The following is a 23,579-nucleotide window of genomic DNA, read 5'->3' as shown; positions in this document are numbered from 1 at the left end:
ATCTTGAAAAAGAAGAACAAATTTGGAGGTCTCACACTTCCTAATTTCCAAATGTAGTACAAAGTTAGGGTAATCAAAACTGTGGTAATGGCATAAAGACAGATATATAAACCAATAGAATAGATTAGATAGCATAGAAATAAATCCTTACACACATGGTCAAATACTTTTCAACAAGGATGCCAAGCCCATACAATGGAGAAAGAACAGTCTTTTCAACCAGTGGTGCTGGGAAGACTGAATATATACATATAAAAAATAGAGTTGGATTCTTACCTTATACCATATAAACAATTAACTCAAAATGGATCAAAGACCTAAACATAAGAGCGAAAACTGTAACACTCTTAGAGAACATAGGGAAAACAATTTATGAAGTTGGATTTAGCAATGATTTCTTGGATATGACAACAAAAACCCAGGCAACAAAAGAAAAATTAGATAAGCTGGACTTCCTCAAAATTAAAAACTTTTGTGCATCAAAGGATGCTATCAATAGGGTGAAAAGGAAACCCATGGAAAAGGAAAAATATTTATAATCATACCTCTGATAAGTGGTTAATATCCAAACTATCTGAAGAACTCCTACAACTCAACAACAAATAGAAAAAAAAACCCAATTTTAAAATGGGCAGATGACATTAATAGATATTTCTCCAAAGAAGATATACAAATGGCCAAGAAGCACATGAAAAGATATTCAGTGCCATTGGTCTAGGGAAGTGCAAATCAAAACCACAGTGAAATGCCTCATCACACTTAGTAAAATGGCTATTTTAAAAAAGCCCAGAAAATAGCAAGTGGATTTGGAGAAAATTGTAACACCTATACACTGCTGGTGGGACTGTAAAATGGTGCAGCCACCATGGGAAACAGTTTAGTGGTTCTTCAAAAAAATAAACAGAATTTCTCTATGAACAAGAAAATTCACTTCTTGGAATATACCCAAAAGAACTGAAACAGGACTCAAACAGGTGCTTGTACACCAATATTTACTACAGCATTATTTGCAATATCCAAAAGGTGGAAGCAACCCAAGTGACCATTAAGGGATAAATCAATAAATATAATGCAATATATATGTGCAATGGAATATTATTCAGCCATAAAAACTGAATGAAGTTCTGATATATGTGATATATGGATGAACTTTGAAACGTGATGCCAATTGAAATAAGCCAGATTTAAAGGACAAATATTGTATGATTCCCTCCATATGAAATAAGCAAATTTATGCAGACAGAAAGTAGATTAGAAGTTATCACGGGCAGAGTAGAGGAGGGGAGGGGGGAATTACTGCTTAATAGTTACAGACTTTTGGGTTTGGGGTGATAAACAATTGAGGGAATATGTAGTGGTGCTAGTTGTAAAACACTGTGAATGTAATTAAAGCCTCTGAATTATATAATTAAAAGTGGTTAAAATGGCAAATTTTAGGTTATATATATTTTACCACAATAAAAATAAATTTAAAATGTGTTCTCAATAATAAGTGGGTTCCTCTTCTGGAAGAAAATATGCCACAAGGAACAGTGTGTTTGGCTTCTACACTCTTCTGCCTACTAAACGTATGAACTTGGGCAAGTCATTTACCTCTTTGGGTATCAGAGGCAATATGGGTTTAATGATGATCTGTAGAGGATTAAATGTGCAAGTATTCAACAATAGGTTTTTGTTAATGTATATGACTTGCTATCTGCAGAGGTTCCTCTTACTGATGTAGATAGAAGAGGTAAAGTAGGATGATAACCACCCTTCAATTTCTGTTTTTCTGCTTTAGACTCTTTTTTCTTAATTTGCAGTCTTTTATTTTCTTTGCCAAACCCACATGTAACCCAGCTTACACTGGAAGGGCGTTATTGCTGAGATCATTTTTTCCTCATTGGCATGCATGCAGTGCATTATTCCCACTGCTACTCTGAGGGACCATTCCACTTCTTCCATGTCTCCAAATTGGTCCCAGAACATTAGCTTGTCCTAGGGGCAATGAAGGAATTCTTTCTAGCAATGTTGCTGGTGAAGATTTATTTCAAGTTTTTGAAGGGAGGTCAGGTAAATTGACCTCAAACATACCCTTTAGCTATGAGATACTATGATTCTTGGATTCTAAAACCTACTGAAGGAATGAGATATGGTCCACTTCTCTTCCCACCTGTCCCCCAATAAAATGAAGCGTACAGGGGCCCTGGGTGATTTCAAATTTCCTTTAGTGGATAATGGAATTCAGGTTTTTTAAGATACTGATCTTTATGACTCTTTTTTATGGAGCTTGAAAAGGTCTGACCTATTATTTGGACTGAAATCTCCTGTGAACCACCTTCTTTCTGATTTACATCCAGTTCAAACATGTGGTGCTCTTTCCTAACTATGTTCTGCTGGGGAGAGAAAGAAAATATAAACTGTGACAAGCCGGAAATGCCTTCCACCAGATCTGCCAAAGTTGAGAAAAGCATGTAGGACTTTGTGTTGCCCTAATTACTGTGTTTCTTCCACCCTCCTGGTCTCTCAGTCCTGGCTTCTGGAAGAGCACTGGACATAACCCACAGCAGGGAGGCAGTGTTTTCCTGCAGCTCCTCTCCCACAGACCCACCGCATCCAGTGTAGTTCTCCATGGGACTGTGCCTGCACTCAGACCTGACTCAGTACCTCCTGCTCATTTGACTTCTCCCAAATGGTGTCTCTCAGGTCCCTCAAACACAACATATCCAGATAGGAACTCAGTTTCACTGCTGTCTTTCATCAGCTCCTCTGATTTCATTCTGGCCCCTTCAAAATTATTCTCCACACAGCATTAATTGGAAAATTCAAATCATATTATGTTCATGCCTTTGGCCAAATATAATTCTTTTTTATAACTATGCAAAGTATTTGCCTGATGCTATCAAAGTCAAATATATAAAACCAGATATATTTTGCTAATAGTATATCTAAGACTTTTGTTTTTATGTTCACAAGGGAAATTGGTCTCTAAAATCCCTTCACCTTATATGGTTCGTGTGTCCAGCTTTGTTATCAAGGATATTTGAGAAGTATTTCTTCTTTATTTACTTTTCTGGAACATTCTGTGTAAGATTGGAATTAAAATTTACTTTCCTGGGGCTTCCTTGGTGGCGCAGTAGTTAAGAGTCTGCCTGCCGATGCAGGGGACACGGGTTCGTGCCCCAGTCTGGGAAGATTCCACATGCCGCGGAGTGGCTGGGCCCGTGAGCCATGGCCGCTGAGCCTGCGCGTCTGGAGCCTGTGCTCCGCAACGGGAGAGGCCACAACAGTGAGAGGCCCACGTACCACAAAAACAACAACAACATAAAATTTACTTTCCTCTTTTCTTCATGAGAAGATTTTTAAGTAAACATTTAATTTAAACCTTTTTATCATATTCATGAGTGGCTTAGTAAATATGTTTCTCTATGAATTTGATTTTTTTTAATTTAGATGTTTTTGTACTTATTGGCATACACATGACTATTTTAATTAAAATTAATTAAATTTTTAATTAAGTTAAATATTCAGCTCTTTAATCACACTCAACAGCCACACGTGGTTCGTGGCTACCATATTGGACAGCACAGATATAGACAATTTCCATCATCAGAACGTTCTGTTGGACAGCACTGGTGTGGAATATTCTTCCCTCAGATATTTTCACAGCTGGCTTGTTTTCACCCGTTATACCCTAGCACACATCTCCATCAGTAAGGAGCTTTGCTGACTACCCAGTTTGAAGCTGGTCTACCACACCTACAATTCCATCACTCTGTTTGATGTTGTCACAGTCCCACCACTTTCCAAAAGAATCTTATTTCTCTGTCTCCCCCTGCTATTGACATATACAGTCCATAAGAATAGGGACTTATCTGACTTTGTTTACCACTGAATCCCCAGAGTATAGAAGAGTGCCTTGGAGAGAGGAGGTGTTCAAAAATTATATATTAAGTGAAGTAGATTGAGTGATAGGGGACTCCACTGATGGCAAGTTAAGATGTTTACACTAAAAAAAGACATGAAGTACATAACAGTGTCTTATCTTTTCAATCTCTAATGTCCCTCTTTTTATTCTAAATAGTTTTCATTTGTGTCTTTTCATTCTCTCTTCCTTATGTCATATTAATCAGTCACACCAGAAGTTTGCTCATTTCATTGGTTTCTTTCAAGAAAAAACGACTTTGACCTGACTAATGATCTCTATTGTATATTTGCTTTCTCTGTCATTAATATCTGCTCTTACTTTATTATTTCCTTTCTTCTGTCATCTTTTGGTTTATTCTGCTAATCTTGTGCTAACTTCTTTTTCTTTTAACTTAGCTCAATAATGTAAGCTTTTTTCCCTTTCTAATATAAATAAAAATGCAATGTTTTAGCTAAATACTATAAGTTTAGATAGGTTGTATTTTCATTTTTACTAAATTTTAAGCATTTAAAAAATTTTTACCATGTCTCCTTTGGTGCATGAGGTAGTCAGAGGAGTGGTTTTTGTTTGTTTATTTGTTTTTTGTTTTAATTTGGGTGGTTTCTTTTTTATTATTATTCCAAAATATATGAAGCTAGTTTTAGTTACCTTACATCATGGTGAGGAAAATTTTTCCTGCATGTTACAGATTCTTTGGAATTTGTTGGAACTTGCTCTAAAGCTTGATACTTGGTCAATTAAAAAAAAAATATATATATATATATATATACATATACATACCATGTGTTCTTGAGCAGAATGTTTGTTCTATAATTACTGGGTACAGTGTTCCATATGTGTCCATCAGATTTTTAATTTGGAATATATTGTTGCACTTCACCAGAAGTGAGGCTGGGGTGACACTTAAAGGAAAGGAAACAAAAAGGAAAAAGTCCCTTCTCTTCTAGCCTTGGGGGTCTTCCTCTAGCTCCATCTAGTGGCAGAGTTTAACAGGGAGTGGCTGACCCAAAGAATGGAGTTTCAGAGTCCAGCCTCATCATCACAAAGCCAAGTATAGGAAGGTAGGTTCAGAACAGAGAGACAATGTCTTAATAACTGGCATACATGCTGTGGAATTAGGATTACTATTAACTTATGTATATTTGGTGTTACAAAATATTGCTGTAAATAGCATCAAACCATGAGAAATTCATTGTGGTGGATAAAATCTCTAATCTGGATTTGTAAGAACAGCACCAGAGGGAAATGAAGGAGCAGTGATTCAATAATTCTTTTGAAAAATATAGTCTTTTCCTGTGTCTTACCTTTTCGGATACCTCCGTCAGCCTATTTACATTTGAAGTGTTTCTTATTCAGTAGTACAAGACCTTTATGAAATGAAATAAACAGGATTTCCATGAGATGAAAGAGTCTCCAACATAGTTTTGATTTATCCATATGGTCCATACCATTGTATCCACACAATGTTTCTCAAGCCTCACTGATGTCATTGATCACAGTTGTTCACAGCCTAACTGAAGAGGCCATCACCATACTTTGTGAACTATGACAAGGCATGATTCATTTATACTCTGTTTGATGCACCGTGTTAAGCATGTGGGAACTGCACAGACGAAACAGAACCTGCCTTCAGGGGACTTACAATTTGACAAATGAGGAAAGACATACAAGGTTGACTATAATAGAATTATTCCATCACTTTTCAAGGTACTGTCACATTTCCACGTTGCTTCGGTCCGAGATCCCAGAGTTATCCGACTCTCCCTCTGGCTCATAGCCAGTCAGTCATAGATGCAGCTTATTTTTCACTACAGTGTCTTTAGGAATCCCTAGTCATTTTCTCCAATACCCCTTTCAAGGACCTCATCAACCCAAGCTCCCCTCACTGCCCTGTTTGGCTTTCTTTTTCAGCCTTATCTCTCATGCTTTCCCACATCTACCCCCATGCTGCTCATTTGCATTCCCTGGACCCTGTATCTGTCCCCTATGCCCTCTAACAGTATGGCCAGAAAAGGAAAGGCTGATTATTCTTTTAGACATCTTTTGGAAAACATATTTTTAGGAAATTAGTCCCAAGGGATGCTCACGTTCGAAAGGGAGTTATCTTGATTATCTTATCTAGTATTACAATTTGGATGTCTAAAATGATTAAAATTATTTGAAAGAGTTCACTTTTTCATTCTCTGGAAAAAATGTTTAGTCATTATTACACACAATTCATAAAATAAATACCCATATATTTCACAAGTGCTTCTTTGGAAATTTTTTAACATTTCCAACTTAATTTGCAGGGTCTAGTGCAAAATAAAAACACAAGACCCCTTCATTAAAAAATTATTTAAAATTTCAAGATGGCAACAGCAGAACATTCCAATTCCTGAGCTCAGAGCCTTATACAACTGCACAGGTTATATGCCCAGGAATCCAGACCCGATCCTTCCTTTATATGTTTGACTTTATTCCATGGGGATTCTAAGAATTATGAGCTAAGTGCAATGCTTAAACACATAAACTATGTTACCTGAGGCTCTTGATATCTCTGACAGAGGCTGACAACCTTCTTGGTTAAGAGCACAGCACCAGAAAGAAGATTGTGCACATCTGATCCTAATGCCACCACTTCCTAGCAAGTTACTTAACTTCTCTGTAGCTCAGATTCCTCATCTGTAAAGTTGAGATAATAATAGCCCCACACCATAGGGTTTGTATAAGGATTTAATGATTTAATACAGGTAGTATTCTTAGGATCATTCCTGGGATGTAGAATGCTCTATAAAATTTGGGCTATTAAAATGACCTCTTTCTTTGACAATATTTCTGATTTTATTTTTGTCCTTAGTTAAATACTTTCAATACATAGCAACATTTGTGTCACATTGTGTCGATTGAAAGAAAAATCAGGTAAATTACAAAGTAACACAAATTCCACTTAGAGTACTAGGATTGGGGCATAAACAAGAAACAAGTAAACTTTGATGCCAAGCCTAAAATAAGTAATTAATTGGTTGATTGATTTCATTATTCACTTTAAAAAAATTTGCTTTTGCCTAATGATTTCCAAGGAGTTGGAAAGGCATGAATGAACAGAGCAGAGGCCCAGCTATTGCAATACTGTGTAATGCAACACCACAAGAAAAGCAAGCAAATGCCACACAGGATGCTCAGGGAGAAGAACTTGGTTCAGTCCTAGATGACAGTATGATGGAGAGAATCTGGGAAGTCTATTTAGAGAAGATGATGGTTAAGCTATCTCTAAAAAGAGGAATTGGTGTCTCCCAGGCAGAATTCATTTAGGGTAAAGAGTATATTCAAGAGATTGATGATGCAAAAGACTAAGACATAGCCAGGATTCAAAGGAAGTTAGTGTAGTAGAAGCTGAAAGTACAGGTTAGGGGTGGACAATGAGACATAGTAAATAACTAACAAAGTGACAGCTTGGAAGGCAATGAGTTCTCCTTGTCTAAAGAGCATCATGACACACTGGGACCTTGTCCTGTGAATGTGATCCAGCTCTTCTCCTCTACCCGACTGATCCAGGGGCAGATGCCTGATTCAGACCAAAACATGTTGAGGATAAGTGCTCTTGTTTGGTTGTTTTGATTTGATTTTTGCAATAGAGAAGATACTTTTGTGCTGGACACGGTACCAAATAGAATTTAGAATTGAAAGCCTGTTTTAATCACTGTTACTTTAATATGACAACTAAATTCAGGAATCTATCCCTTGGTAGACTGTATATAATACTTTCTTTTTTAATCATAGAACTTAAACAGAAATTTTGGCATGGAATGGTAAGAAAGGGTAATTGTTTGATATGTATTTGCATTAGAGAAAGGTAAGCTTTTGTTTTTCATCAGCCATCAGCTATTTGACTCTAAGTCTACATTGAGTATTCCACTTCAAAAAATGTAAATCTATTTTTTTAAAAAAAGAAAAAGAAAAAGGAAAGAATGCATGGAAGAGATCCAATCTTGCAAATGATAGATGATTTCTTGTGTTGATTTCTACCCTTGTTCTCAACTCCCTGAGAGCTTCCATGCTGGATTCAGCATACCACCACCCTGCCCCTGCCCTGCCAACTCAGTTTTCAGTGGACAATTTGATAAAAGCCTCCATATTGAGCTTTGGCATGGTTTCCAGTCCACTTCGTGGTGATCTTTGTTGGTGGAATTTTGTCAGATACTGCTTTCAGAATCAAGCAGAACACGAGGCATCAGGGAAGAGAGAAAGTCATAGGGGATGTAGGTCCATGTAACATAAGTCATCTTGCATATCGATATCTGAAAGTATACAACTTGGGTGAATTGTGGGTGTTGAGTTCTTGTCAGTGTGGTCACCAAAGCCCTATGGCAAAGTTGGCAATGCCAAGCCCTTGCTGATGTCAGGTTTTGTACTCCCTGGAAGCCACAGATTAGTTGGCAATTGCTGTTTCTTATCAGATCCATTTGGAGATTCGTTGGGAAAAGTCCATTTTGGGGTGACCTCACACCAGTCAAGCCAAAAGCCCATGAGATTAAATAGCTGCACAGATATCTGTCAATATATACACGATAGATAAGGATCCTATATGTATAAACACAAATCCAGTTTTCAATTATCTTTGACAGAGTCGTGGCACAGTTAATAAAATTTACTTATGAGTGCATTTGGACTGAATACAGGTAGGTAGATTTCTGCCTTTATGGAGAGGCAAAAGCCTGCCCGTGGAGCCAACAACCATGTCTGATCACTTTCTTTACCACTTCCCAGCTTTGTGATCTAAACTCCTCTGTATTTCAATTTCTTCATCTGTAAAAAAGAGATGATAATATTTATCCTCTCTATTTCATATGGTACTTTGAAGGTTAAAGTCATTGAATGGAAAATTTGAATTTTAAGCCCAATTTATTTTTTCTTTTATAGTTTGTACTTCTGTGTTCTATCTAAGGAATCTTTGCCTAACTCAAAATAACAAAAATGTTCTCCTATGTTTTATTTCTAGAATTTTGTGTTTTAGGTCTTCTCTTTAGGTCTATGGTCCATTTCAAATTGATTTCTATGTGTGGTGCAAGGGATGAATTAAAGGTTTGTTTTGTTTCATTTTTTTCACAAATTTGGCCTTTTATTCTAGCATCATTCATTGAAAATACTATCATTTCTCAATTAATTACTCTGAATTTTTGGTTGAAAATCAATTGACATTCTACCCTGTTTTATCAATCTATGTGTTCATCTTATACCAATTCTACATTGTCTTGATTACTTGAGCTTTACAGTAAGTTTTGAAACTAGGTAATGTATCTTCCAACTTGGCTCATTAAAAAACATTGTTAAGAAAATGAAAAGACAAGCCACAGACTAGCAGAAAATATTTGCAAAGCAAACATGATAAAGGACTTGTAGCTAGACTATCCAAAAAAATAAAACTCAAAATTCAGTAAGAACACAAACAGTTCAATTAAAAAATGAAGAGATTTATACAGGCACTTCTCTAAAGAAGAGATATACATGGCAAATAAGCATCTGATGAGGTGCTCAACATCATTAGACATTAGGGAAATGCAAAATGAAACCATAATAAGATATCTTTACATACCTACCTGAGTAACTAAAGTTAGAAAGACTGACAGAAAAGATACAGAGCAACTGGAATGCTCATGTATTTTGGGTAGAGTACAAAATTATAAAATTATATTAGAAAACAGTTTGGAAGTTTTTTATAAAGTTAAATAGAGATTTACCATAAAATCCAGCAATTCCACACTTTGACATTTACACAAGAAAAATGAAAACAAATCTCACTCAAAGACCTGTACGCAAACATTCATTGCAGCTTAATTCACAATCACTAAAAACTGTAAACAACACGCTAATGTCTTTCTACAGGTGAATGGAAAAATGAATTGTGGTTCATTCATATACAGAATACTTCTCAGCAGTAAAATGAACTATTGATACATACAACAACGTAGATGTGTCTCAAAAACATTATCTTGAATAATAACTGGAAGAAGCTAGATACAAAGGCTTTATACTACATGATTTCTTTCTGACTTTCTGGAGAAGTTAAAACTATAGGGATTAAAATCAGATTAATGGTTGCCAGGGGCTATGGACAGGGGGTGGGGTTAATTACAAAGAGGCACAAGGAAACTTTTTGGAATGATAAACTGTTCTATACTTTGTGGTAGTGATTACTCAACTGTAAATATTTGTCAAAACTCATAGAACTATACCTAAAAAGACTGATTTTTAGTGTATGTAAGTTATACCTTAATAAACATAATTTTTAAAAGAATCATTAAGCAGTTGACCTGAATGTCCTACCACATAAAAGCAATTGTTCCAGCTTCAGAATTTCCACTCTCCCTTTGGAGAAGGAAGGGCCAAAATTTCCTATGCAGCAAGTGTGGTTGAGATCTTAGGCAAGGCTATAAGCACCTACTCTTTGTGTTTTAAAACTTATGGTTTTACCTTATTAATAATATTTAGAGCATTGTCAAATAGTATCTATCTTATCTATCTGTTTAACCATCTACCTATGGAATCATGATAGCTTGTAAACTGGTGAAACCACTTTGGAAAACAATTCTTCATTAACCAATAAAGTTGAATATTCATCTACCTTATATCCACAGTTTTACTTGTTTATATATTCTTAAACAAAACTTTCACACAAGACGTTCATAGCAGTACTACTCACAGAAATTCTGAAAACAATCCAAATGCTTATCAATAGGAGAGTACATGAATAAGTGCTGGTGTGTTTATACAATGAAATGTAAACAAACTAAAGAGACATGCTACAATATAAATAAACTTTAGCTATAGACAATTAAATGTGAAAATAAACCTGGGGAGATTATATACAGCATCATGCCTTTTAATAAAGTGAAAAAAATTAAATACAAAATATAATTTTAAGGAATGCAGAGGATGGAATAAAAATATATAAAAAGGAAATCACAGAAACAATGCACCAGAAGTGGCAGCAGCAGCAAGAGCCAGGGAGTGCAGATGATGCCTGCTTCCTGCGCACGCTGGTTCCCACAGCAGTGGTGCCAGCGACACAGACACTGTGGGCTCTGCCCATTTTGCATTTGCTTCTCCAGCTTTATGACTGGAAATGGCCTCATGCAGTTGCTAATATTTGGGTTAACTCACTTTTCTCCTTTGCCTACTCTATTTCTTCCACCATATTTGTAGCCAGTTCTTTGTATTAAAATTCTATCCTCAGAAGCACCTAAGTAAATTTTTACTTTCTGGGTTAGACATCCATTTTCTGGACTCTGCCCCATGGATGTAAGAGGTATGTCAGGAAAATTCTAACCAAAAGAAAGCTGCTGCAAAAAGTGGGCTTTAGGTAATAAATAATTATTAGGCATCCAGAGAGTCACTACACAGTGATAAAATATTCAAGAGTCAAGTTGATATAAGAATTTTAAAGGTGTCTACACCTAGTATAATACTCTCAGAATATGCAAAGCCAATTTGGTAGAATTCCAGGGAGATCTGAAAATCATCAATGTACTAGGAACTTGAAAATACTTCTCTTGATTATAGAGATGTCAGGAAGACAAAAATTAGCAAGGATATTGGAAATGTAAACAACTCAATTAAATTTGTATCCAACACTTAGAGAATATAGATTATTCTTAAGCACACAAGGAACATTACAAAATTTGATCAGGCACTAGGTCATAAAGAGAGCATCAGTAAATTTCAGGATATATATATTATACAGTTCATATTCATTCATTGTAATAATTAAGTTGAGCAAATATCTAAACTTATCTAAACTTAAAGACTCGCATATTTGGGAATTTAAAAAACACTACTAATAACTTATGACTTAAGTAATAAATTATAATGGAAATTTAAAATCCATAGAATTAGACAATAATAATAATAATAATAATAATATATCATCAGCATTTAGAGTAGTGCTATGAAGAAAATTTGTACCTTTAAATACTTATAAAAGAAAAAGAGAAAGGTTAAAAATTGAAGGCTGAAAATTACAAAATTAGGAAAAGGACAACAGAATGATCTCAAAAAAAGTACAATAGAGAAGATGAATGTAGCCAAGAGTTGTTTCTTAGGTAAAACAAAGCAAAGAAACAAACAAAAAAAAACTAAAAAATAAACAAATATCTCTAGTGAGATTAAGGGAAAAAAAGAAAACTAAAATAAATAATATTGAATGTAAAAGAAGATATAAATCATTTTAAACAGAGATTGAAAATATGACAGATGCCAACAGGTTTAAAAACAGAGAAAAATGGGAAAAAATCATCAAAAAATAACTTAGCAAAACGGACACTGGGAGAAATAAAGAATAACAAAATTGAACAATAGTTATAAATCTTCTGAAGAAGAAAAAAACCATAAGCTTAAATAGTTTTACCAGTAAGATCTACCAAGTTTTTCAGGTACAAATCATCTCCATCTTTTATCACTATTCCAACAAATGGGAAGAAAACATATCCATATCAGCTCATTTTAAAACCAAACACTGACATTTTGAAGAAATAAATATATAACATTGCTTTACCGTTTAACATTAGTATAGATTAAAGAACTTTAAATAGAATATTAGCAAATTGAATCACACCATATAAAAAGACAACCAACCATAATAAACCTGGCTTTAAACAACTTGTGTATAAAATACCTTGTTTACCATATTAATAGCTTTTTTAAATATATAATTATTTCAATAGATTGAGAAAAACCCTGAGATAACATTCAATATATGTTCATGATTATAAACTTTTAGTAAACTACCAGTATAAAGGCACTTTTATAATCTAATAAAAGGTATCTGTAAAAATACTACAGCAAATGCTATACTAATGAAGAAACATCAGAAATATTGCCATTATTTCTACTTCTACTCAGCATTGTATTGGATTTCTACAACAGTGCAATAAGGGCAGGAAAATGATCAATTCAGTGCAGACAGATTAGCAAGGAGAAAATAAACTAGTCATTAATTCCAGATGATGTGATTCTTTATATGCAAAAACCTAAAGAACATATAGGTAAATTATTAGAAAAGATACACAGAATTTATTTATTCATTTACATTATTTATTATTTTCTATTTAAATTTTAAATATATATTGATCACCAACAAATAATAGAAAGTCTAATTTAAAAGACACTGACATTGAAAATGGTAGAGAGTATCAGAACTTAATAATAATTCTAAGAAGAAGCATGTAAGCTTCTACAGGAAGATTTAAGTGGCATAAGAGATGTTAAAGATGACCCAACTAAATGGAGAAATATACTGTGATCATAGAAACAAAACAAACCGTTGAGATGTCAATTGTCTAAAAGTCAATCTATTGATTCAGTGTAATTCAAATCCAAACCCCAACAGGGTTTTTCTTAAAACTTGATAAGCTGATCCTGAGATGTGTTTGGAGGAATAAATTTCCAAGAGTAAACAGGATACTTCAAAAGAAGAGCAGAGAGAGGAAGCATCTAACCCAATATTAATCCCGTAATAATTAAGGCAGTGTGGTACTGACCCCAAAGTATCATCAAAGAGAAAAAATAAAGAGCTCAGAGATCTGTGCACATAAAGAACTTTGGTGAGAGTTGTAATGTACCAGATCAACAGGGGAAAGAAATGAGTATTCAAAATGGTTATTCAAGTCGTTCCAGCTATTGTCAGCTGGACCTTTTATTTAATGGGGGTGGATTTTTCTAACATAATATTCTTTATTAATTATTTAAAAGGCATATGTTACTCCTTAACAAATCCAAGTGTCAGATTCGCAATTAGACTCAGAAAATCTCGAACAGCTCCAGCTGTTCAGGAGCATTTGTTGCTAAACCCTTGAATGCATGGCAGGATCCCAGTGGTAGGGCCAAACCTTTCCATTCACAGGAAGACGTGGTCCTCCGTGTAGCCCTTTCCAGCAAGCTGTGGCTCTGGACAGAAGGTCTCCACCAAGTTTCCCCAGGTGGGTCATGCCCGCAGCTTATCCTGCCCCTCCCCTATCAGCCATATTGTGCTGTGGCCTCAACCAGAAGGAGAAGCACCATCACGGCTGGACGGGAAGTTCATTTATAGCTTGTAGCCAAGAACCCTGGGCCGAGTTCACTTTGCAAAGGCTCTGAAGTGATAGTACTCCTCCTTGGGGAACTGTGAGGTCTGCGACCACAATCAACATCTCATTGCAGAAACCATAATGGAACCCAGGTCCCCCTGCATTAGTCCATTCACTCATTCATCCATGATTCACTCTGTCAGTCATTCAGTAAGTATTCATCAAGTCTTACCCCTCAATGAATGTTCCAAATCTGGCAAATGGAGGGGTTATGCTATAATATAGAACTTCACCACCCCTAATTCATCAAACCAAGAAGTGGAAAGCCTATTGAATTCCCATGGAAACCACTGAAGGCACCAGGGATTCTCCTGTGCTAAACTCTCCAAAATCACGTAATCGGAGTGACTCAGAGGGCAGGGATACCACCGCCCAGCACACGAGTCCAATGGCACTGAGTTATTACCTTTAGTGAACCAGGGAAAGGCTAACCACCTCCCCTCCTCCCTCTCCCTCAACCAGGATATGAAGGGGCAGGAGGTGCTAAGCCAAATATCTTTTGATGCTCAGAAAAATTCTTTTCAGAGCTCTTTATTTGCATGTGTGCCTGTAGATCTGGGTTTAATAAAAGCCTGTACAATAGCCAAACTATCAAAATGTTTAAGAACCCACAAGTATGTGGCTTACCTCCTTGAGTTTTTCCCATCATCAACAATTGAGATGTTAGAATCACCCAGCTAACGTGAGAGACAGCCGTGGTACAACGGGGCGGGCCTCTGACTTGGCATCCGAATACTGGTTGTTACCAAGCTTCCCAACTGCCATGGTCCCCCAATAAGCCCCCCAAAGCCTGTGGTCCCCATGCTCCCTAAAAAGGGTCATTCCAGGGTGCTCACATATCTAGTACCATGTTCTTTAAACTTTAAATACATTTACCAAACATGACATAACGTCCATCCACTGATTAGAGTAAATGTAAGATATAGAAGTAGGTGGTGGAGGGAACCTCCCTTTCCCACTCCCTCCCATGCATCTTCCTAGATGATTTTATGTCTTCCTGGACACATCCACGATCATCCCTTCTGTGTTCCTCATCTCAGCTCATTTATCTCAGTTAGGGACTAAAAGTCCTCCTGCAGCCCCAGTCTCTTCTGGTGCCTTATCTCCTTTCCTAGATTCTACTTATAATTCCTTTTTTTCCCCCAAAACCAACTATACTTACTCTTTCATGAAGCTCCTCTTGTTTACTCTCCCTTTTTAAGGGAGCAGCGGGCCTTACATGTAAGATGATAGAGAATTTTGTTCACTCCAATTCCTGGCTGGAGAATCACAGTGGGGAGACCAGACTTCTGAGGACCCACTGCAGGACAGAAAGGAGAGAGTAAAGTGGCTGTCACAGGACTCTATGGAAAGAAGGGGAGTTGTTTAGCAGTTGTCTGAATTTAAATCCTCAGGGAGAAGAAGAGGTATCTAAAGAGGATTTTAGTGAAGGTTTTCTGTGTGTTGTACTATGAAAAGCCTATGCTATGTCTTCTAGATAATTTATGATAAAGAGCTGGATCCTTTCTCATGGTTTAAGGGAATACACAGATGTTTCTTTAGTGGAGACATCAGAGGCCACAGTGCTACTGTTTTTATTTTCTTCTCTTTTCTTTTTCTCTTTTTTTCCTTTCTTTTTTCCTCCCTCCCCCCTTCCTTCCTTCTTTCCTTCCTTCCCTTGCAGTTCCATATAGGATAACTAATCTTCTGCATTTTTAAGAACGAAGTAGTTGGGAGTTGAACTTGGAGTGATATAACTAAGATCCCTTCTAACACAAGTCCCAAGCTCTTGGAAGCCCAGACACTGTGTAACAGTTGTTTCAAGTAGTAGCCCTGCACCTTGATTGCTCTGTATTTTTGGACAACTCGTTCAAATATTCTAAGCCTCAATTCCTTCATTTGTTAAATGAGGTACTATAATAATGGTCCATTATATTGTCATTGTAAGGGTTGAATAATAAAATATATGTGTTTTTTTAAACTGCAAAGTGATTACATCTTAACTGACTCATAATTCATTTCAATGGCCTTTCTTGAATCCTCTGATTTATATTTGCAGAACACATATTTGAAAGTGGCCAGCGACTGCAATATTTCATTCCAGCATGAATGAATCTGTGTCTGCACATTAGCCCTGGCTTCCCTGCTCAGCCTTGGCTCTCAGCACTGCTGGTGTGTTGCTGGTGTGTCACAGTGATCAATGGAAGGAGGAGAGCGCACTGACCCTGGTGTGGAGGCAGGGAGTTCTGCCAAAGCCATCTGCTCGGAGAAGTCAGAGGCCACGGGCAGAGAAATATGGTTTTCATTTTTTGAGCTAAGAAGTTTTGTAAAATAATTTTCCCTATTTTTTGATGTAATGCCTGAAGGACAATAATAATAAAACAAAACTGCAGGAGGGAAGATTATTTGCCAAATGACATTTCCCCTATTCTTTCTGCCTCTAGTCCTAGAAAAAAGAACTTGAAAACTGCAGGGAAAGTGTTGGCAGTATCCCAGACCTTCTTGTTTTGCTCCTAATCAATGTGACAAGCAAATTTGTTTTTTGGAGTATGAAAGGTTAATGCCCCCACCTCACTGCTATCTTTAGACAATGAATAAAGATAATGATGGTGACATTTATTAGGTGCTTACTGCATGCAGGCACAATGCAAAACACCTTGACAGAATGATGGTGATTAGTCCTTGCAACAATACTGTGAGGTTGGCACAAAGTGAGGACAGCCAGGACCAGTGTGCATGTGGTAGTGCCAACCCTATGAATGGGGTCTCTCTCATTCCTGCGTGCACATTCTTAAGCATGATGCTGCCTTTCTGATTTGGAAAGTTCAAAACAAGGTCAAATCCTCAGATTGGAAGTTTGAAATGCTCATCTCAGAACCACAGATACACAGAATTGGAAGCCTGCTCCAGTTGCCCCAGTTCTTTGAAAATCATGATATTTGAGAACGGGAAGCTAAGGCAATGAAAACCCCTCTGAGTACCTTGTTTTAAAGAAGAAAAATAAATTTTTGCTGAAGATCCAGTAGTATCTCTTTCTTTGAAGTTATCGTATGACTCTTCTTGGTTTTTGAAGGAATGAACTAAGAAGTGGAAGTGTTTTACTGGGAAGAGGATTTGTTACTGATCTGAACTCACTGCAACAGTCCGGGGAGGACCAGAAGTCCCTTTGCAAAAAGAGCTGCCTGCCACTCCATCTGGCCTGCTAATTCCTCAGGCCAACTTGTGAAAAGGGATAGTTCACAGCTTTGTGTTGGGGGGAAGCCCCAGCGTAGTGTTTTCATGGAAGCTCTCCCCACCAGTCTCCATTTAACTGACTCACAGGTGGACACTCTCCGTTCTCTGCATAGTGCATCCTGGCTGGTGCCTGTAAGTACTGCCTGGCAGCACTCCCCTTTACTACTTGTCTCTGCTCCTGCCACCAATTCTGTGCTGTCCAAGAGTCCGTTGTCCCTTCCCCCACACTTATTTTTGTCAATTGTACATGCTATTTTAATTATAGACTTTATTTTATAAATTGATGAAGTATGGGGTGATAAAGTACATGTGTAAAAAGAGTTGTTTCAGTGAAAATTATCATATTTATCAAATTTAAGACACTCGTTGATTTTAAGGCAAGTCACTATTTTATGTATAATTTAGAAAGGAAAAAAATGCCAACAATAAAACCATGCTACACCATTTACTGTACACCATTCCTATTTCAGAGAGTTTAAAATGTGGGAAAAAGTGCATGTTAGAATTCATAAAATATGGTAAGTTAAATAATTTGGAAAAACTCTGTGACAAACTGACAGTCATGACCAAATATACAGATGACTATTCACAAACACTGAGACCTAGCAAAACCTATAGGCAGAGATCCAAGAGAAATTCACACGTACAAGAATACTTATTATAGAAATTGGAACCAACATAATGCTCATGAGTAGGAAAGAGGATTAACAAAATTTGGAATATTCACATAATGGAATATTACATAGCAGTCAAAATTGATAAACAACAGTGTAAACAAAATTTTGGATGAAGTAAAGAATATAATATTAAATGATAAAAATGTCCCAAAATTACTTACAGCATGATATTCTTCATATAAAGTTATAGGTAATTAAAACAACACTATACATTCATCTTTTGGAATAGATAATGATGTAACAAAACTAAATAAACAGGAAATTAGGCAAGAAGGACATGATATTCAGGGTGGTGGTTGGCTTGGGTTGGAAGAAGCAGGGATTTGGGGAAAGGGAAGAAAATATGGCTAGATGTAGGTTAAATTCAAATTTAAATTTTAGTTCTTTTTAAAGGGTGGTTAGTTCATGGGTGTATTGCATTATAACATAATTAAAGAATTAACTGAAAAAGGAAAGTCATGAATTAATCAATGATAATACATTAGGAACCAGGGATTATCCATTTCTGTGCAGCTGAGGTCCAAGTAAAAGAATCAATATGTGAACCAAGTGGATTTCTAAGTGCCAGTATTTGATCATTATAATAAAAATGTACATTACTTTTTATTAATTTATAGGATTTTTAAAAATGTATTTTGGATGCAGTTCCTTACTGGATATATGTGTTACAAAAAATCACATCCTACTCTGAAAGTGGACTTTTAGTGAACAAAATTTCTTAAATTTTAATATAGATTGATTTATCATTTCTTTTCTTTCATGCTCAATGGTGTTTGTGTCCTTTTTAGAAAAAAGAACAACTTTCTTTACACCAAGTTCTCAAATACATATTATTATGTTCTCAAAAAGCTTTATTGTTTTACATATCACATTTAGATCCAAAATCTATCTGGAATTTACATTTATGCTTGGTGAAAGAGTGGTCTTGTTCCATTATTTTTTTGTCTATAGATATCCTATTGACCCAGCACCTTTTAATGAAAAGGCCATTGTTTCCTCCAATGAATTACACTACCACTTTTGTCATCAATACATGAGTTTGATTTTGCACTCTGTTACATTTTACTCTTCAATTTGTCTTTTTTTGTACCATTAATAGATTGATTGAAGATATCTGATAGTGTAAGTTCTCCAATTTTACTTGTCTTCTTTAAGATTGTTGTGAGTATTCCAGATTCTTAGCATTTCTTTATGAATTTACAATCATAGATGTATATATATGTATATGATTGTAAATCATAGATGTATATGTACAACCATATATGTAGATATATTGTATGTATGTGTATATGTATATAAACTATACAATTTTGGAGGGAACTGACAACTTGAAATATTGACTCAACAGTACATGATATATTCTTTCATTCATTTAGGTCTTCTTTCGTTTCTTTAGTAAATTTTTAGTTTTCATGTAGAAGCCTGCTGCAGTCTTTGTTACATTCATTCCTTTGTATTTGATATTTTTGATGTTAATGTAATTTTTTAAGTTTAATTTTGTACTTGGAATATAAAGACAGTTGATTTCTATACATTAACCTTATCTCCAAAGACCTTACTAAATTCACTTACTAATGTTAATAGTTTTTCTCTAAATTCTCTTGAATTTTCTAGGTAAACAGGATCACATTGTCTGCAAGTAATAAAAGCTTGGCTTCTTCCTTTCCTATTCTTACTATTTTTATTTCTAACCCTTGCTGCATTGCACTACCTCCAGTACAGTATTGAATAAGAGTGGGGTAGAAAATCAAAGCTGAGACCCGGGAGCTGTGGGAACAAAGAAGAGAAAGGGAAATCTCTCCCAGCAGTCTCAGAAGCAGCGGATTAAAGCTCCACAATCAACTTGATGTACCCTGCATCTGTGGAATACCTGAATAGACAACAAATCATCCCAAATTGAGGAGCCAGGAGTCAGTGCTGTGCCTCTGAGGTGGGAGAGCCAACTTCAGGACACTGGTCCACAAGAGACCTCCCAGCTCCACATAATATCAAATGGCGAAAATCTTCCAGAGATCTCCATCTCAGCACCAGCACCCAGCTTCACTCAACGACCAGCAAGCTACAGTGCTGGACACCCTATGCCAAACAACTAGCAAGACAGGAACACAACGCCACCCATTAGCAGAGAGGTGGCCTAAAATCATAAAGAGTCCGCAGACACCCCAAAACACACCACCAGATGTGGACCTGCCCACCAGAAAGACAAGATCCAGACTCATCCACCAGAACACAGGCACTAGTCCCCTCCACCAGGAAGCCTACACAACCCACTAAACCAACCTTAGCCACTGGGGGCAACACCAAACACAACGGGAACTACAAACCTGCAGCCTGCAAAAAGGAGACCCCAAACACAGTAACATAAGCAAAATGAGAAGACAGAAAAACACACAGCAGGAGAAGGAGCAAGATAAAAACCTACCAGACCTAACAAATGAAGAGGTTATAGGCAGTCTACCTGAAAAAGAATTCAGAATAATGATAGTAAAGATGATCCAAGATTCTATTTCCAAGATCCAAAATCTTGGAAATACAATAGACAAAATGCAAGAAACAGTTAACAAGGACCTAGAAGAACTAAAGATGAATCAAGCATCGATTAAAAACACAATAAATGAAATGAAAAATAATTTAGATGGGATCAATAGCAGAATAACTGAGGCAGAAGAACAGATAAGTGAGGTGGAAGATAAAATAGTGGAAATAACTGCTGCAGAGCAAAATAAAGGAAAAAGAATGAAAAGAACAGAGAATAGTCTCAGAGACCTCTGGGACAACACTAAACGCACCAACATTCGAATTATAGGGGTTCCAGAAGAAGAAGAGAAAAAGAAAGGGACTGAGAAAATATTTGAAGAGATTATAGTTGAAAACTCCCCTAATATGGGAAAGGAAATAGTTAATCAAGTCCAGGAGGCACAGAGAGTCCCATACAGAATAAATCCAAGGAGAAATACGCCAAGACACATATTAATCAAACTGTCAAAAATTAAACACAAAGAAATCATATTAAAAGCAGCAAGGCAAAAACAACAAATAACACACAAGGGAATCCCCATCAGGATAACAGCTGATCTCTCAGCAGAAACTCTACAAGCCAGAAGGGAGTGGCAGGACATAATTAAAGTGATGAAGGAGAAAAACCTGCAACCAAGATTACTCTACCCAGCAAGGATCTCATTCAGATTTGATGGAGAAATTAAAACGTTTACAGACAAGCAAAAGCTGAGAGAGTTCAGCACCACCAAACCAGCTTTACAACAAATGCTAAAGGAACTTCTCTAGGCAAGAAACACAACAGAAGGAAAAGACCTACAATAACAAACCCAAAACAATTAAGAAAATGGGAATAGGAACATACATATTGATAATTACCTTAAATGTAAATGGACTAAATGCTCCCACCAAAAGACACAGATTGGTTGAATGGATACAAAAGCAAGACCCACATATATGCTGTCTACAAGAGACCCACTTCAGACCTAGAGACACATACAGACTGAAAGTAAGGGGATGGAAAGAGATATTCCATGCAAATGGAAACCAAAAGAAAGATGGAGTAGCAATTCTCATATCAGACAAAATAGACTTTAAAATAAAGACTACTAGAAGAGACAAAGAAGGACACTACATAACGATCAAGGGATCGATCCAAGAAGAAGATATAACAATTGTAAATATTTATGCACCCAACATAGGAGCACCTCAATACATAAGGCAAATACTAACAGCCATAAAAGGAGAAATCGACAGTAACACAATCATAGTAGGGGACTTTAACACCCCACTTTCACCAATGGACAGATCATCCAAAATGAAAATAAATAAGGAAATACAAGCTTTAAATGATACATTAAACAAGATGGACTTGATATTTATAGGACACTCCATCCAAAAACAAGAGAATACACATTTTTCTCAAGTGCTCATGGAACATTCTCCAGGATAGATCATACCTTGGGTCACAAATCAAGCCTTGGTAAATTTAAGAAAATTGAAATTGTATCAAGTATCTTTTCTGACCACAATGCTATGAGACTAGATATCAATTACAGGAAAAGAGCTGTAAAAAATACAAACACATGGAGGCTAAACAATACACTACTTAATAACGAAGTGATCACTGAAGAAATCAAAAAGGAAATTAAAAAATACCTAGAAACAAATGATAATGGAGACACGACAACCCAAAACCTATGGGATGCAGCAAAGACAGTTCTAAGAGGGAAGTTTATAGCAATACAATCCCACCTTAAGAAACAGGAAACATCTCGAATAAACAACCTAACTTTGCACCTAAAGCAATTAGAGAAAGAAGAACAAAAACATCCCAAAGTTAGCAGAAGGAAAGAAATCATAAAAATCAGATCGGAAATAAATGAAAAAGAAATGAAGGGAATGATAGCAAAGATCAATAAAACTAAAAGCTGATTCTTTGAGAAGATAAACAAAATTGATAAACCATTAGCCAGACTCGTCAAGAAAAAAAGGGAGAAGACTCTAATCAATAGAATTAGAAGTGAAAAAGGAGAAGTAAAAACTGACACTGCAGAAATACAGAAGATCATGAGAGATTATTACAAGCAACCCTATGCCAATAAAATGGACAACCTGGAAGAAATGGACAAATTCTTAGAAATGTATAACCTGCCAGGACTGAATCAGGAAGAAATAGAAAATATGAACAGACCAATCACAAGCAGTGAACCTGAAACTGTGATTAAGAATCTTCCAACAAACAAAAGTCCAGGACCAGATGGCTTCACAGGCGAATTCTATCAAACATTTAGAGAAGAGCTAACACCTATCCTTTTCAAACTCTTCCAAAATATAGCAGAGGGAGGAACACTCCCAAACTCATTCTACGAGGCCACCATCACCTTGATACCAAAACCAGACAAGGATGTCACAAAGAAAGAAAACTACAGGCCAATATCACTGATGAACATACATTCAAAAATCCTCAACAAAATACTAGCAAACAGAATCCAACAGCACATTAAAAGGATCATACACCATGATCAAGTGGGGTTTATTCCAGGAACGCAAGGATTCTTCAATATACGCAAATCAATCAATGTGATACACCATATTAACAAATTGAAGGAGAAAAACCATATGATCATCTCAATAGATGCAGAGAAAGCTTTTGACAAAATTCAACACCCATTTATGATAAAAACCCTGCAGAAAGTAGGCATAGAGGGAACTTTCCTCAACATAATAAAAGCCATATATGACAAACCCACAGCCAGCATCATCCTCAATGGTGAAAAACTGAAACCATTTCCACTAAGATCAGGAACAAGACAAGGATGCCCACTCTCACCACTCTTATTCAACATAGTTTTGGAAGTTTTAGCCACAGCAATCAGAGAAGAAAAGGAAATAAAAGGAATCCAAATCGGAAAAGAAGAAGTAAAGCTGTCACTGTTTGCAGATGACATGATCCTATACATAGAGAATCCTAAAGATGCTACCAGAAAACTACTAGAGCTAATCAATGAATTTGGTAAAGTTGCAGGATACAAAATCAATGCACAGAAATCTCTGGCATTCCTATATACTAATGATGAAAAATCTGAAAGTGAAATCAAGGAAACACTCCCATTTACCATTGCAACAAAAAGAATAAAATACCTAGGAATAAACCTACCTAAGGAGACAAAAGACCTGTAT

This window comes from Mesoplodon mirus, assembly GCF_964341445.2.
Source record: "Mesoplodon mirus genome assembly, chromosome: 2".
Taxonomy (NCBI): Eukaryota; Metazoa; Chordata; class Mammalia; order Artiodactyla; family Ziphiidae; genus Mesoplodon; species Mesoplodon mirus.
The sequence above is the reverse complement of the archived record's forward strand: the minus strand, read 5'-3'. Positions refer to the sequence as shown.